A 15,633-nucleotide genomic window follows, 5' to 3' on the forward strand; every position below is an offset into this window, starting at 1 on the left:
TTGTGAAACTTGGTGCCATAGTACGTAGTTGAGGCAAATAGCTTAGATGCTTTAAACTGAAATTAGACGAATATCGTAGAATCAAAAAATCATAGAATCTCTATCGTGCAGAAGGAGGCCATTCAGCCAATCCAATCAGCACCGGCCGACTAAAAGAGCACCCTATCTAGGCCCACTCCCCTTTTTTTTTTAAATTTAGATTAGCCAATTATTTTTTCCAATTAAGGGGCAATTTAGCGTGGCCAATCCACCTACTCTGCACATTTTTGGATTGTGGGGGCGAAACCCACGCAGACACGGGGAGAACGTACAAACTCCACACGGACAGTGACCCAGAGCCCGGATCGAACCTGGGACCTCGGCGCCGTGAGGCGGTTGTGCTAACCACTAGGCCACCGTGCTGCCCTAGGCCCACTCCCCTGCCCCATCCCTGTAACCCCGTGATCTAACTCACACATCTTTGGACACTAAGGGGCAATTTAGCATGACCTGTCCACCTAACGTGCACATGTTTGGACTGTGGGAGGAAACCGGAGCATGCGATGGAAACTTTCACAGGCAAAATAGAACATCCAAACTCCACACAGCCACCCAAGGTCAGAATCAAACCTGGGTCCCTGGCTCTGTGAAGCAACAGTGCTAGCCATTGTGCCACCCTGAAAAAAAAATACTAAAATATACTGAAAGGCTGAGATGCGATAGTTGAAATGGGAGATTTGATGGAACATAAACAACAGTGTCCAGTGGGCTGAATGGCCTGTTTCTCTGCTGCCTATACTGCAAGAGAATGGCAGTGTCAGAAACTATGTCCTTGTGTATAGCCATTGAGATTTTAAAGGGAAATTTTATAGTTTACCGATGACTGAAAATCACTGGATGATCTCAGAATTTCCTTGGCTGGATCCAGTTTTTGCCCGGCAGGTCTTGTGAAAAACAGGGGGCGGGATTCTCCGAGCCCTGCAACGGGCCGGAGAATCGCCACAACTGCGTCACGCCACCCTGATGCCGGCACGCAATTCTCTGAGGAGCGGAGAATTGGCGCCATTTGCGCCAGCGCATTTGGCATGGCGCCGGTGGTGGGCTGCTGTCCGCGGCCGGGCCGCCGATTCTCCGGCCTTGATGGGCCGAGCGGCCGTGTGGAAACGGCAGAGTCCCACCGGCGCCGTTCATACCTGCTTGCAGCCAGCGGGAACTCTGCGCGCAGGGTCGGGGGTGGCCTGGGGGGGGGGGGGGGGGGGGGGGGGGGGGGCTCCTTCACTGGGGGCAGCCTCCGATGGGGTATGGCCCACGATCGGGGCCCACCAATTGGTGGGCTGGCCTCTTCAGCCTGGCCTTATTTTGTTACGCGGCCGGTCCCTGAACCCCCTCGCCACTAGGGGCCTCACAGTAGCATGGTGGTTAGCATCAATGCTTCACAGCTCCAGGGTCCCAGGTTTGATTCCCGGCTGGATCACTGTCTGTGTGGAGTCTGCACGTCCTCCCCGTGTGTGCGTGGGTTTCCTCCGGGTGCTCCGGTTTCCTCCCACAGTCCAAAGATGTGCGGGTTAGGTGGATTGGCCATGCTAAAAATTGCCCGTAGTGTAAGGTTAATGGGGGGATTGTTGGGTTACGGGTATACGGGTTACGTGGGTTTAAGTAGGGTGATCATTGCTCGGCACAACATCGAGGGCCGAACAGTGCTGTACTGTTCTATGTTCTATGTTGTGTCAGGGCCGGCGCGTTGAGGAAGTTCCCCGCAGGCCGTGGGCCAGAATCGGTAGTGCCCGCGCCGTTTCGCACCGTCGTGAAAGGCGACTGCATTCACGACGGCGTGGATACTGCCTCCATTTCGGAGAATCCCGCCCAGGAATTCTCCTGGGAGAAGGGTGTAATTTCCAAACCGACCAATGGTGCCGCTACTGAGCGGAACAGCAACATCAAGGTTCAAAGTTTTGTTTGAAAAGCAGATGGAGGAAAGCATAGCAAGGCCTTTCATTTATAAAACTGTTACGTTTAATCTTGTGTAGATCAAAATAAATTGATGACGGTCAGATTGTTATGGATTTAATAGTTTGCGGGCAGCTGCAGTACTGTCAATCAACTAATGGTGGCGACGCTGAGCTGTCAGCATGTTATCAATAACATTTAGGCGGTCGAGCTCTGGGCACATATGTTTTACTTTCAATCTTCCCGCTTTATGGGCGGAGTGCATTCTTCCATTTGAAAGTAAAAATAAACAACAAACAAGAAAGATACTTTCCACAAATTAATCTGCTACATCCCATCCTCAGGTCGGTGTCTGAGTCCTAATACATTCCACTGTTACAACACCAGGTTAAAGTCCAACAGGTTTGTTTGGAGTCACTAGCTTTTGGAGCACAGCTCCTTGTTGGACTTTAACCTGGTATTGTAAGACTTCTTACTGTGCCTGCCCCTGTCCAACGCCGGCATCTCTCACATTATGGGTGCCACTGTAATATCTTGACAACACCATTTGTATCAAATAACATAATCAAGGCGCTTCACAGGAGAATTGTGAGGCACCATCTGGCACGGGATCACACAAGGAGATATTTTGGATAGGTAGTTAAAGGTTTGGTTGAAGATAGAGTTAAAGGGGCAGCACAGTAGCATTGTGGATAGCACAATCGCTTCACAGCTCCAGGGTCCCAGGTTCGATTCCGGCTTGGGTCACTGTCTGTGCGGAGTCTGCACATCCTCCCCGTGTGTGCGTGGGTTTCCTCCGGGTACTCCGGTTTCCTCCCACAGTCCAAAGATGTGCCGGTTAGGTGGATTGGCCATGATAAATTGCCCTTAGTGTCCAAAATTGCCCTTAGTGTTGGGTGGGGTTACTGGGTTATGGGGATAGGGTGCAGTTGTTGACCTTGGGTAGGGTGCTCTTTCCAAGAGCCGGTGCAGACTCGATGGGCTGAATAGCCTCCTTCTGCACTGTAAATTCTATGATTCTATGATCTTAAAGGTGGCGAGATATGTAACCAGCTGGAGAGATTTGGGGAGGAAATTCCAGCGTTTGAAGGTTGTAGGCAGCTAAAGGCACATGCGGCAATGGCGAGGAGAAGGAAATTGAGGATGCAGGAGAGGCCAGAATTAGAATCAAAATGCCAAAAACACTTTGACATCTCTCTAAATAAATACATTTTTTTCATGAAACAAAATTTCTGTTGTCCGATGTCTTGGCTCCCAACTCACGTTCGAAGCAATTAACCTTAGAGCTTAGGTGCTTTCAAACTGAAATGGGATATTACTGACGAGTCCAACATAACGCCCTATGGTCCAGGTTCTCCTTGGACACCTGCTGACTTGGAAGCGAAGCCCGTCGTTGCCAAGCTCCTGCCGGAATAGAAGCAATTGCCTTGCACACATTCTGCTCAGAGTTGGAAAACGTGTGTGCTATTGTGCACGTTTGAAGAATAAACTGCTACTGAGATTGCAATTACAGTGGCTAAACCACCTCCCTGAGCCACTATAATTATAGTAGTGGAGGATCACGATTTCAAGGGGGATCTTGCGTTTTGAAGGAACTTACACTGCAATTAGCCCAAACGTCTTGGCTGGTGTTGCGCCACTCACTGGAGCTTCGGGAGAGAAGGAAAGAGGGACCATTTATCAAGCGTTGGTTGTTTGTGAAAATGCTTCTTGGAGGTAAAAGCAACAACAGAAAAAACAGCTGCCGTGAGGGGGAACATAAAGAAGCAGCTTGATTGGGTTGCAGGATACAGTAGGTTCTGGGGGCTTTTTTTCCCTGTCGCCATGGTTTCATGGCATTCCCCTTCACTGTGATTGGTGTCTCTGCTGTCGGCTGCTTAGGTCTAGCGCCGGGTCTCCCGCCCGCCGGCGCTGCTGCCTCGAGTCAGTCAGAGTACGGGAGACGCAGCCGGCTGGAGACACACACACAGAACAAGCTGTCTGTGAAACAATAACAACACTCCCTGCTTCCCTTTGCAAAGGAATAAAATCAGCGGCCCGATGAGTTATTCTCCTATTTTGTGAGTATTTTTGTAAATCTTAAACTCCTTTGTCCTGTGGCTCGTGTGTGGAGAGGAAGCTGGTTAAAGGGAGGGAGGGAAGGAGAGAGGCTGTTTGATCAGATTTCCCTCATAAATGCATTTGCAGCAATTAAGAACCATCTTTGTCGTTCTGGGTTCTGTTTTAACTCCCCTCATCTTCTTCCATTCAGTATCCAACATATGAAACGTGTGTGTGTGTGTGTTAGGGGGTGTTGTAATTGTAAATGTTCCTCCTTGGCTGAAAAAAAACATTTGATACGAGAAATCATGCTTAATGATGTGATTTGCACGCAGCATGATCATCGGAAGTGTGTTAAGTGATTATCAGTGATTTATTTTTCTAAGAGCGTTAATGCACAGGTCAGATCATTTCCACGCAGTGTTTATGTGGGAAGAATATGATTCTTTGGAGAGCTTATGACGAGTGGTTTCCTGTGGGGCTGTCCTTAGCAGGCCTCTGGGAGTCGACTGCCTTGTAGTTAGATGAGATCCCAGCTATAATGAGCACAGATTCAGCAGGTCAGATTGTTATGGGTTTAATAGTTTGCGGGGCAGCTGCAGTACTGTCAATCAACTAATGGTGGCGACGCTGAGCTGTCAGCATGTTATCAATAACATTTAGGAGGTCGAGCTCTGGGCACATATGTTTTATTTTCAATCTTCCCACTTTATGGGCGGAGTGCATTCTTCCATTTGAAAGTAAAAATAAACAACAAACAAGAAAGATACTTTCCACAAATTGATCTGCTACATCCCATCCTCAGGTCGGTGTCTGAGTCCTAATACATTCCACTGTTACAACACCAGGTTAAAGTCCAACAGGTTTGTTTGGAGTCACTAGCTTTTGGAGCACAGCTCCTTGTTGGACTTTAACCTGGTATTGTAAGACTTCTTACTGTGCCTGCCCCTGTCCAACGCCGGCATCTCTCACATTATGGGTGCCACTGTAATATCTTGACAACACCATTTGTATCAAATAACATAATCAAGGCGCTTCACAGGAGAATTGTGAGGCACCATCTGGCACGGGATCACACAAGGAGATATTTTGGATAGGTAGTTAAAGGTTTGGTCGAAGATAGAGTTAAAGGGGCAGCACAGTAGCATTGTGGATAGCACAATCGCTTCACAGCCCCAGGGTCCCAGGTTCGATTCCGGCTTGGGTCACTGTCTGTGCGGAGTCTGCACATCCTCCCCGTGTGTGCGTGGGTTTTCTCCGGGTACTCCGGTTTCCTCCCACAGTCCAAAGATGTGCCGGTTAGGTGGATTGGCCATGATAAATTGCCCTTAGTGTCCAAAATTGCCCTTAGTGTTGGAGCAGGTTCCTGGACCTTTCACGCTACAGAACGAGAGAAATTCAGAGAACTCCACTTAATGTTTGGATCGTTCGTGTTAATTAGGGTAGGGAGGGGAGGGGAGGGGACGGGGGTGTACCTGGTTAAATAGCCATGTGAAAATTAATTAATCATAAATTCATTTCCATTAACTTTAAAAAAAAGATTTCCACTAATTCATGTGCCGTAGCATTAACAGGTTCAGTCATTACTACGGGAAACAAATAGATGACTGCGTGAATGGTTGTACCAGTTACAGCTGAATGTGCATTTGGACGTGTGGTGTACAGAGGGCTCCATAGAGAACTGGTAAACGTAATTTATGCCTGAGGGGAGGAGGAGGGATGATGATGGTGGGGAGCGGGGGAGGGTACAATTTAAGTTTAATGGCCAGGTTATGAGTGGCTTGTACAGACCTTCTAACAAATTCCAGGAAAATTTATGAGACATCACCATACACCCATAGTGGGTAAATATAACTTCAGAATTGAGTCAGATGTGTCTGCTAGTTTATTCATAATCTTTGAAATGATGCTACTTTCTGTACAGCGCACTGCTGTACAGCGTATTGCAACTCGCCAAGTGGATTGTGCTCCTGATCTGCAGTTGGTAGCTAAACCATTCTGATCTGAGAAAACCACACTAAATTTCACAAAGCCTAGTTCTACTTTATCTGGATGCTATTTGTGAAATTCCCCTCGTGTATATGGAGGGTATTAAATTTGTGGCAATGAATCAAAAGATATTTTGTTGCCCTGTGCAACACCAGTCCCCTATTGCTCCTCACCTTAATTGAAGATGTGTTCATCATAAAATTTATGTTTGTGGCATAATTTACGAATCAATTTGTGATCTCTATCAGAACCTTCTTGTAGAATTGTTGCGGAAATTTCTGAAACGATATTTAAGGTCTTTTGTCCTTCAGGGGATATGGGGGATTGGGGGGTGGGGGGGGGGGGGGGCAACTTTGCAAATTCTTTGTGAATCCAGTGAATACGAGGCCCATTTTTTGTTGTGCTGTCCAAGTTTGGGGAAATGTCCGAATTTACCTTCATTGCAGATTTAAGAGGAGCAGAGGTGTTTGGTAAACCTTTCTTTGCCAACTTAGTCATAACCCAGGATTGTAGATGGTATCATGACATGTTGGAGTCGCTGGTGTGTGACATCAAGAAAAAGATGAGGCCCAGCTCTTCTTGCCGAAACAGACTTTTCTACCGAAATAATTGAGCTAAATAGCGCTTGTTGATATCAGTGTGTAAATCATCCATCAATTTAACTCTTAATTCACCCAATTTCAATTCCTGTCATTCCTCAGTCTCTTTCTCAATTCTAATTGGTTAAAGAAATAGACTTTAGGTCACATTCCTCACTAGGATCTCAGATGTCCTTGGTGCACTGTTATCAGTCCACACATAAAACAACTTGTTGCCTTTTAGGCTGAAAGGTGAAGGAAAATACCCAAGGGGGACTCAATGTGACGTGCCCCACTCCAGCAAAATCTGAACCATTGAGTTTCGTAAACACTTTCTTGCGGAACCTGTATCTCAGTTTAAAAAGCTTCAATTTGGTCACCATTTTTGTTGCCAAAAAATTGTCGTCATCTGCTTGCTTCTTGAGGCCTGCAGTAACTGTGTGAAGCTTCCTGATGGTTACCATATTTCATATTAATTCTCGTGTCAGGATAATTTAGCAATTCATTCCAGGCAAGAATATTAATGTTTAGGACTAAAATCAATTTAGTTTATCTTTTTGAATTTAGTTTTCACATTTTAAAATGTAAAACGATACTGTTACATAGCTGACCAATGTTAATTTTTCCCAAAAAGATAACAGGAATAAGTTAACATTGGGCCCTCCAGAGAAATAGCATGGTTTTTTAAAATTAAAATGTGCCTGGAATGAGAGGAACTGATTATTTCTGAGAGAGTCAAGAATTCTGGGATTGTCAATGTGGCGATGGATATAATGTTCGCATATTTCTTCTCTTTGCATTTTTCCCTCTCATTTCTCACTTATTAGCGTATCCAACTGCAGCATTCCCACCCTACTTCAGTTTTGTCACTCTGCCCCCCCAAAGTTTGAGTTTCCTCCCTGCTCATATTTTGCTATTATTTTCTGCTTTTCTATGTGAGGTCCACAGTTGAAATGTAAAAGTCTGTATTTGCTGTGGGAGTAACAAGCATCATAGAATTATATGAACATATGAAACAGGAACAGAAGTAAGCCATTCAGTCCCTCGAGCCTGCACTGCCATTCAATAAGATCATGGGTGATCTGTTCGTGTTTCAAATTACACATTCCCATCTACCCCGATAACCTTTGAACCCCTTGCCCAATAAGAATCTGTCTACCTCTGTCTTAAAAATATTCAATGACTCTGCCTTCTGAGGCTGAGTTCCACAACCAAAGTCCCACAACCCTCTGAGAGAAATAATGTCTCCCACCACTGTCCGACAAGGGCAACTCTTAATTTTAAAACAGTATCCCCTAGTTCAGGACTCACCCACAAGAGGAAACATCCTTTCCCTGTCCACCTTGTCAAGACCATTCAGGATTTTAAATCAATCAAGTCACATCCTGTCCACACTAGTCTCCTAAGACAACACGCTCATTCAAGGTAGCAATCTAGTAAACCATCTCCAATGCATTTACATCCTTCCTTAAATAAGGAGAACACAACACACCGTAGTCGAGATGTGGTCTGCCCAATGCCCTATATAACCGATGTGGAGATGCCAGCGTTGGACTGGGGTGAGCACAGTAAGAAGTCTTACAACACCAGGTTAAAGTCCAACAGGTTTTTTTTGATTCACTAGCTTTCGGAGCACAGCTCCTTCCTCAGGTGAATGTCCTCATATTCACCTGAGGAAGGAGCAGTGCTCTGAAAACTAGTGAATCGAAACAAACCTGTTGGACCTTAACCTGGTGCTGTAAGATTTCTTATTGTATAACTGAAGCATCACATCCTTACTTTTCTGTTCAATTCCTCTCCTAAATAAAAGATAGTATTCCATTAGACTTCTTGAATACATGCTACACCTGCATAACTAACCTTTTGTGACTTATACATGGGAACACCTAGATCCCTCTGCACCTCAGAATTCTGCAGCCATTCTCTGTTTAAGCAATACAACAACTTCACATTTGGCCGTATTATACTCCATCTGCCAGAATTTCCCCACTGAACCTATCTATAACCATCCACAAACTCCTTTTGTCTTCACAGCATACTTTCCTTCCTATCTTTGTGTCAACTGCAATTTAGCTACCAGGCCTTCACTCACCTTACCTCAGTCATTGATGTTAATTGTAAAAAGGTGAGGTCCCAGCAGAGACTACTTGGGGGACTCCACTCATCACATCCTGCCAATCGGAGAAAGATCCATTTACACATACCTTCAGTTTTCTGCCAACCAGCCAAACGTCTGTCCAAGCTAATGTTACCCCCACACCATGAGCTTTCCTTTTCTGCAATAATCTTTTGATGTAGCACCTTATTTAATAACTTTTAGAAATCCAGGTACAGTATGTCTACAGGCTCCCCTCTATCTACAGCACATATAACTCCTTCAAAGAACTGTAATAAATTGTTAAGCATAATTTCCCCTTCATAAAACCATACTGACTCTTCCTGATCATCTTGAGATATTCTAAGTGCCCAGCTACAACCTCTTTAATGACAGAATCGAACACCTTCCCCATGACAGACGTCAAGCTAGCTGGCCTATAGTTTCTTGTTTTCTGCCTCCCTCACCTTCTTGAATAAAGGGGTTATATTTGCTACTTTCCAGTCTGATGGAACCTATCCAGAATCTTGCGAATTTTGGAAAATTAACACCAACACAACTACAACCTAATTAGCCACTTTGTTTAAGACCCAAGGATGAAGTTCATCTGGACCCGATAACTTGTCAGCTCCATCAGTTTGCTCAGTACCACTTCTCTAGTGATTTCAATTGCACCACGTTCCTCTCCCCCCTCCACTTCCTGATTTACAGCTATTACTGGAATGTTTTTTTGTTGTCTCTGTAGTGAAGAGAGAGCAAAATATTTGTTTATTTCATCTGATATTTCCTTTACGATCTATTAACTTCCCATTCTCACTCTCTAGTGGACCAACACTCACTTTAAATATTCTTTACCTGTTGAAATTCTTTACATTTCTAGTTGTTGAAATTCTTTACGTTTCTAGTTAGCTTTCTCTCGAGCTCTAATTTTTTTGTCCTTATTACTTTTTTAGTTATTCTCTGCTATTCTGACTGCGTTCAATTACATTGTGGTCTCTTCTACTTCGGCGATGTCTTGTCTTCACTCTAAGGTTGTCTAATGCTGTCATATTACACAATACTAATCTAATATAAATTGCTCTCCGGTTGGTTCCAAAACGTACTGTTCAAATAAATAACCTTGAAAGCATTCTATGAACTCCTCATCCCGGCTACTACTGCCAATACGATTTTTCCAGTTTATATGTAGATTGAAGTCACCTCTGATTATTGCCACCCCTTTATCACAAACACCCAATATTTCTTCTTCATTACTTTGTCTGACATTGTGGTCTTTGTAAGGGGGCCAGTAGACCACTGCCACGAGTAACTTCTTTCGCTTGCTGTTCTTCTTCCCCGAAAACAATCTACATCCAGATCCTTTTATGAAATCATTTATGGTTCTACTTTGTGGGGCACTGGTTCCTGTACTGGGGAAAGTGGAGGCTGTACCATTGAGATGATTTATACATCGATGGCTGGGTCAGCATTTATTACCCATCCCTAACCCTCCATTTCAGAGGGGCATTTGAAAGTCAATCACATTGCTATGGATCTGGAGTCACACGTAGGCCAGACCAGGTAATGATGGCAGATTCCTTTCCTAAAGGACATTCGTGAACCAGATGGATTTTTACAACAATTGACAATGGTTTCACGGTCATCCAGTTTTTATTGAGTTCAATTTCACAATCTGCTGTGGTGGGATTTAAATCCAGCATCTGATTACTCATTGAGTGATAGTACCACATGCCACCACCTCCCCTTGGATGAAGGTAATCTCCTAACTATTGCACAAATGCCATCCTTGATTAACAAAGCTACCACTCCACCTTCACCTTGTTTCCTATTCTTCATGAATGTCATATAACCCTCAATATTCAGGACCCAATCCTTGCCATTCTGCAGCATGTTCATAATGGCTGTCAGATCATATTTATTGACAATGTGCGCTTTTAATTTCTTGACTTTGTTATGAATGCTGCGTGCATTCAGATATGGAGTTTTTTGTTTGTCTTTTTGTTACCTTTGTAACAACTAGTCTTGATTCTTGCATTTTATCTCTCTGTTCCTTCATGCTATTCTCCTACCCTTTTTAGGGGCAGCACGGTAGCACAAGTGGTTAGCAGTGTGGCTTTACAGTGCCAGGGTCCCAGGTTCAATTCCCCGCTGGGTCACTGTCTGTGCGCATGTTCTCCCCGTGTCTGCTTGGGTTTCCTCCAGGTGCTCCGGTTTCCTCCCACAGTCGAAAGATGTGCAGGTTAGGTGGATTGGCCATGCTAAATTGCCCTTACTGACCAAAAAGGATTAAGAGGGTTTATTGGGTTCCGGGGATAGGGTGGAAGTGAGTGCTTAAGTGGGTCGATGCAGACTTAATGGGCTGAATGGCCGTCTGCTCTGTATGCTCTATGTACCCTCGTTTCCCATTCTATTATTTTCCTCTCTGATATACCACATATCTTCCCATTTCATCCCTCTGTTATGTTTAAAATCCTCTCTCCATCCCCAGTTCTGCAGTTTGCAACAACACTGGTCACAGTATGGTTCAGGTATAAATCATCTCAATGGTACAGCCTCCACTTTCCCCAGTACAGGAAACAGTGCCCCACAAAGTAGAACCCACTCTTTCCACGCCAGTCTTTGAGCTTTGTGTTCACCTCTCGAATTTTTATGTACGTTATGCCAATAACGGCTCCTGTAATAATCATAGACATTACAATATGGAAAGAGGCCATTTGAACCATTTGTGCCTGTACTGGCTCTTTGAAAGAGTAATCAGGATTTGACCAACACTCCAATTTTTTGATTGTAAACCTGCAAGTTACTCACTCTCAAGTATCTTTTTGATTTCCTTAGAGCAGGGAAGGTGGGGGTAGGGGGGATTCCATCGAGGTGTACAAAATTGAGGGATATAGATGGAGTAGATTGGAAGAACCTTTTTCCCTTTGTAGATGGGCATAGACTCTTGGTAAGGAGCAGGACCTTTCAAAGGGACTTTCACTCAGAGTGGTGGGAATCTGGAACTCACTGCCTGAAAGAGTGGCAGAGATGGGGACCCTGACACATGTAAGAAGCATTTAGATAAGCACTTGAAACACCATAGCGTACGAGACTGCAGACCAAGTGCTGGAAATGGGATTAGAATGGAAAGGTGTTTGACCGCACAACCAAGAAGAAAACTACAGGAGAAAAAAAGGGCTGTTGAGTTTCCTTTCCACTTCCATAAGAATGCCACCAGATTTAAGAGACAAATATTGACCAGGAACTGTGGGAAGTAGTGAAAAGAATCTCCACTCCAGCTGCTCGTTCACCTAATTTATTCCATGCTTTAATAAAAGCAAAATACTGAGGACACTAAATCTGAAGCACAGCAATACGGACTTGAAACATCAACTTTGTTTCTCTCTCCACAGATGCACAACCACAGAGAGCCTCTTTCTGTGTTGTAAAACTCTATGACTCTATCTCTTCACCATCCTTACAATTATGTATGGAATTGGCATTTACCACGCTGTTTGGTAAAGGTTCCAGATCCTAACAATAGAGACCAAAAAAATTTAATTACTCAGCAGATCTGGCGGCATCTGTTGAGAGAGAAACAGAGTTGTGGGGGTGTCCTTTAGGGCATGGTTAATAGTTTAGTTACCCAGAAGGTAGAACTGGATTTAATGCTTTAACGTTTCCTGAGTAACTATTCAGCTAAGTAGGTCAGAACCCTCAGAAGTAACTTTTAGAGGGTTCTTGATGCAAGCCAATTGTCATCGGTTGTTTAGACTTCCCAGGCAATTGTCTCGTAGTCGGTGTGTAGGGTCATCTCAGAAAACTCTGAGGTGTATTCGGTCTCCGATTATCCATGCAACACATATCTCTGCATCAACAGGAAATCAAATTCTGTTCTGTGGCATAGTATCTGATTGAGCATTATGCAACGCAATTTACTGTGAGCAATGACATAGCAGATATATTAAAATAGTGAGACTGCATCACATGAGTTACACATGCAAAGCAGACATAAATGCGGTGTGCTTCTAAGTAGTCAATCACAGTTCAATTTGTATTATGATCTGAATAATACTTTGTTCCTTACTCCATTTAATACCTCATCCTTGTAAAACACTAGATCACTTGGCTTAAAATACATCGTCTGTATTTCATAAAATGCGAAGAAGTACAACAGCAAATCGAGTATTGAAAATAATGGATATCATAGAATGGCTTCAGCACAAAAAGGAAGCAAATTGGCCTATCATGTCCATGCCGACTCTCTGCAAGAGCAAATCAGCTAGTTCCTCTCTCCGGCCCTTTCCCTGTAGCCCTGCAATTATTTTCTCTTGAGATGTTTATCCAGTTTCCTTTTGAAAGTCTTGATTCAATCTACCTCCATGCATTCAGGCAGTACATTCCAGATCCTAAACATGCGCCACATTTCTAAAAAATCTTCATGTCAATATTGGTCCTTATAGTCGTGTCCTCTGGTTCTCGAACCTTCTGCCAATGGGAATGGTTTCTCTATATCTGCTTTGTATAGACCCTTCATGATTTTTGACACCTCCCTTCAACCTTCTGTTCTCTAAGGACAGCAATCCCAGCTTCTTCAGTCTACCAGCGCAAGTAAAGTTTCTCATCTCTGGAACCAGCCTCAAAACACATTTCTGCACCTTCTCCCAAAACCTTTATGCCCTTTTCTGAAGTACAGTGCCAGAACTGGACACACTAGTCCTGTTGAGGCCGAAGCAGAATTTTTTAATGGTTCGCCATGACTTCCTGCTTTGTATAGACCCTTCATGATTTTTGACACCTCCCTTCAACCTTCTGTTCTCTAAGGACAGCATTTTGCCCTGTACATTTTGTGTATTTCTAAAATTATGAATCCTTTATGACTCTTAAACTGTTTTCTGAACCTGCACTGCCGCCTTCAATAATTTATGCGCAAGTATCCTCCAATCTCTATTCCTGCACCTCCTTAGAATTCTATTATTTTAAGAATCTTTATTAGTGTCGCAAGTAGGCTCACATTAACACTACAATGAAGTTACTGTGAAAATTCCCTCATTGCCAAACTAAGCCGCCTGTTGGGGTGCACAGAGGGAGAATTCAGGATGTCCAATTCGCCTAACAAGCACGTCTTTAGGGACTTGTTGGAGGAAACTGGAGCGCCTGGAGGAAACCCACTCAGACATGGGGAGAACATGCAGACTGCGCGCAGACAGTGACCCAAGCTGGGAATCGAACCCGCGTCGCTGGCGCTGTGAAGCAACAGTGCTAACCACTGTGCTACCGTGCCATATATTATATATTATTATATTGCTGCATCTCCTTCGCAGAATGTATAACTTTACATCGCTCTACATTAAATTTCATCTGCTATCGTGCTCCCTATTCAGCCAGACTTTTGAAGTTTATCACTATCCTTACTACAATTCACAATTCTTCCAAGTTTTATGTCATCTGCAAATTTTGAAATTTTGCCCTGTACACCAAAATCCAGTTCATTATTACATGTCAAGAGAAACATTCTAGTCCCGACCCCTAGGGAAATATCAGTGTAAATCTTCCATCAGTGAAAAAACAGTCATTCACCATGACTTTGTTTCCCGTCACTCAGTCAACTTCAAGTCCGTACTGCCATTATCTCATTTCTTCCAAGAACATCAACTTTTCTGGCAAGCCTATTATGTGGCACTTTATCTGGGGCTGGTTTAGCAAACAAAGAGAAAGAGACCCCCCCCCCCCCCCCCCCCCCCGCCGCGGTTGCTGCTGCTGCTGACCTTTTGATTTTACCGTTCTGCCAGGAGATCTGAATGGTTGCCATCTCCTGAAAAACCCCTGCACTTACCCCCTTAGGGCAAATTTCACCTTCTCCAATTTAATAAACTCCGCCATATCGTTGACCCTGGCCTCCACGCTTGGGGGCCTCGCATCCTTCCACTGAAGAAGAATCCTCCGCCGGGCTACTAAAGGCCAGAACACCGGCCTCTTTTGCCTCCTGCACTCCTGGCTCCACTGCAACCCCAAATATTGCGAGTCCCCAGCTGGATTGACCCTGGATCCTACCACCCTCGATACCGTCCTTGCTACACCCTTCCAAAATTTCCCCAACGCTGGGCATGCCCAGAACATATGGACATGGTTTGCTGGGCCCCCAGAGCACCTAATACACCTGTCCTCACTCCCAAAAAAACCGGCTCATCCTTGTCCCGGTCATATGAGCCCTATGCAGCACCTTAAACTGTAGGAGGCTAAGCCTCGCACAAGAAGAGGAGGAGTTCACCCTTTCCAGGGCATCCGCCCACGTCCCCTCCTCAATCTCCTCACCCAGCTCCTCCTCCCATTTACCTTTCAGCTCCTCCACCGAGGCCTCGTCTACATCCTGCATCACCTGGTACGCTTCTGAGATCCTCCCCTCTCCAATCCACACCCCTTACTTGCACGTACCTAAAGGTGTTCCCCGGGGGAGCCCAAACTTCCCTTCCAACTCACCCAGGCTCGCGAACTTCCCATCTATGAACAGGTCCCCCAGCCTCCTGACACCTGCCCTGTGCCAACTCAGGAACCCGCTGGGTTCTCCCCGGAACAAACCGGTGGTTCCCCCGTATCGGGGACCCCATCGAGGCCCCCACCTCCCCCCTGTGCTGCCTCCATTGCCCCCAAATCTTGAGGGTAGCTGTCACCACCGGGCTCGTGGTATACCTCGTTGGAGGGAGCGGCAGCGGCGCCGTTACCAGCGCTTCCAGGCTCGTGCCCACACAGGATGCCATCTCCATCCTCTTCCATGCTGCCCCCTCCCCATCCATTACCCACTTACGCACCATCGCTGCGTTGACTGCCCAATAGTACCCACAGAGGTTGGGCAGCGCCAGCCCCCCCTATCCCTTCCCCGCTCCAGAAATACCCTTCTCACCCTCGGGGTCCTGTGCGCCCACACAAATCCCGTAATGCTCCTGTTAACCCGCCTGAAAAAGGCCTTTGGGATAAGGATGGGGAGGCACAGAAACAGAAACCTTGGGAGCACTGTCATCTTGACTG

General features: G+C 45.2%; 1 protein-coding gene and 1 long non-coding RNA gene across 2 annotated transcripts in view; one reads left to right on the forward strand and one right to left on the reverse strand.

Annotated features, from left to right (window-relative positions):
- The window catches only part of LOC119964231, a 901,051-nt gene that overhangs the window by 746,519 nt on the left and 138,899 nt on the right, over positions 1-15,633 (reverse strand).
- The window catches only part of LOC119964896, a 47,419-nt gene continuing 35,612 nt past the window's right edge, over positions 3,827-15,633 (forward strand). Inside the window, exon 1 of the long non-coding RNA XR_005460387.1 lies at positions 3,827-3,986. This is a non-coding gene — a long non-coding RNA (uncharacterized LOC119964896). The remainder of the gene's footprint in view (positions 3,987-15,633) is intronic.

This window comes from Scyliorhinus canicula, chromosome 4 (genome assembly GCF_902713615.1).
Source record: "Scyliorhinus canicula chromosome 4, sScyCan1.1, whole genome shotgun sequence".
Classification (NCBI taxonomy): Eukaryota; Metazoa; Chordata; class Chondrichthyes; order Carcharhiniformes; family Scyliorhinidae; genus Scyliorhinus; species Scyliorhinus canicula.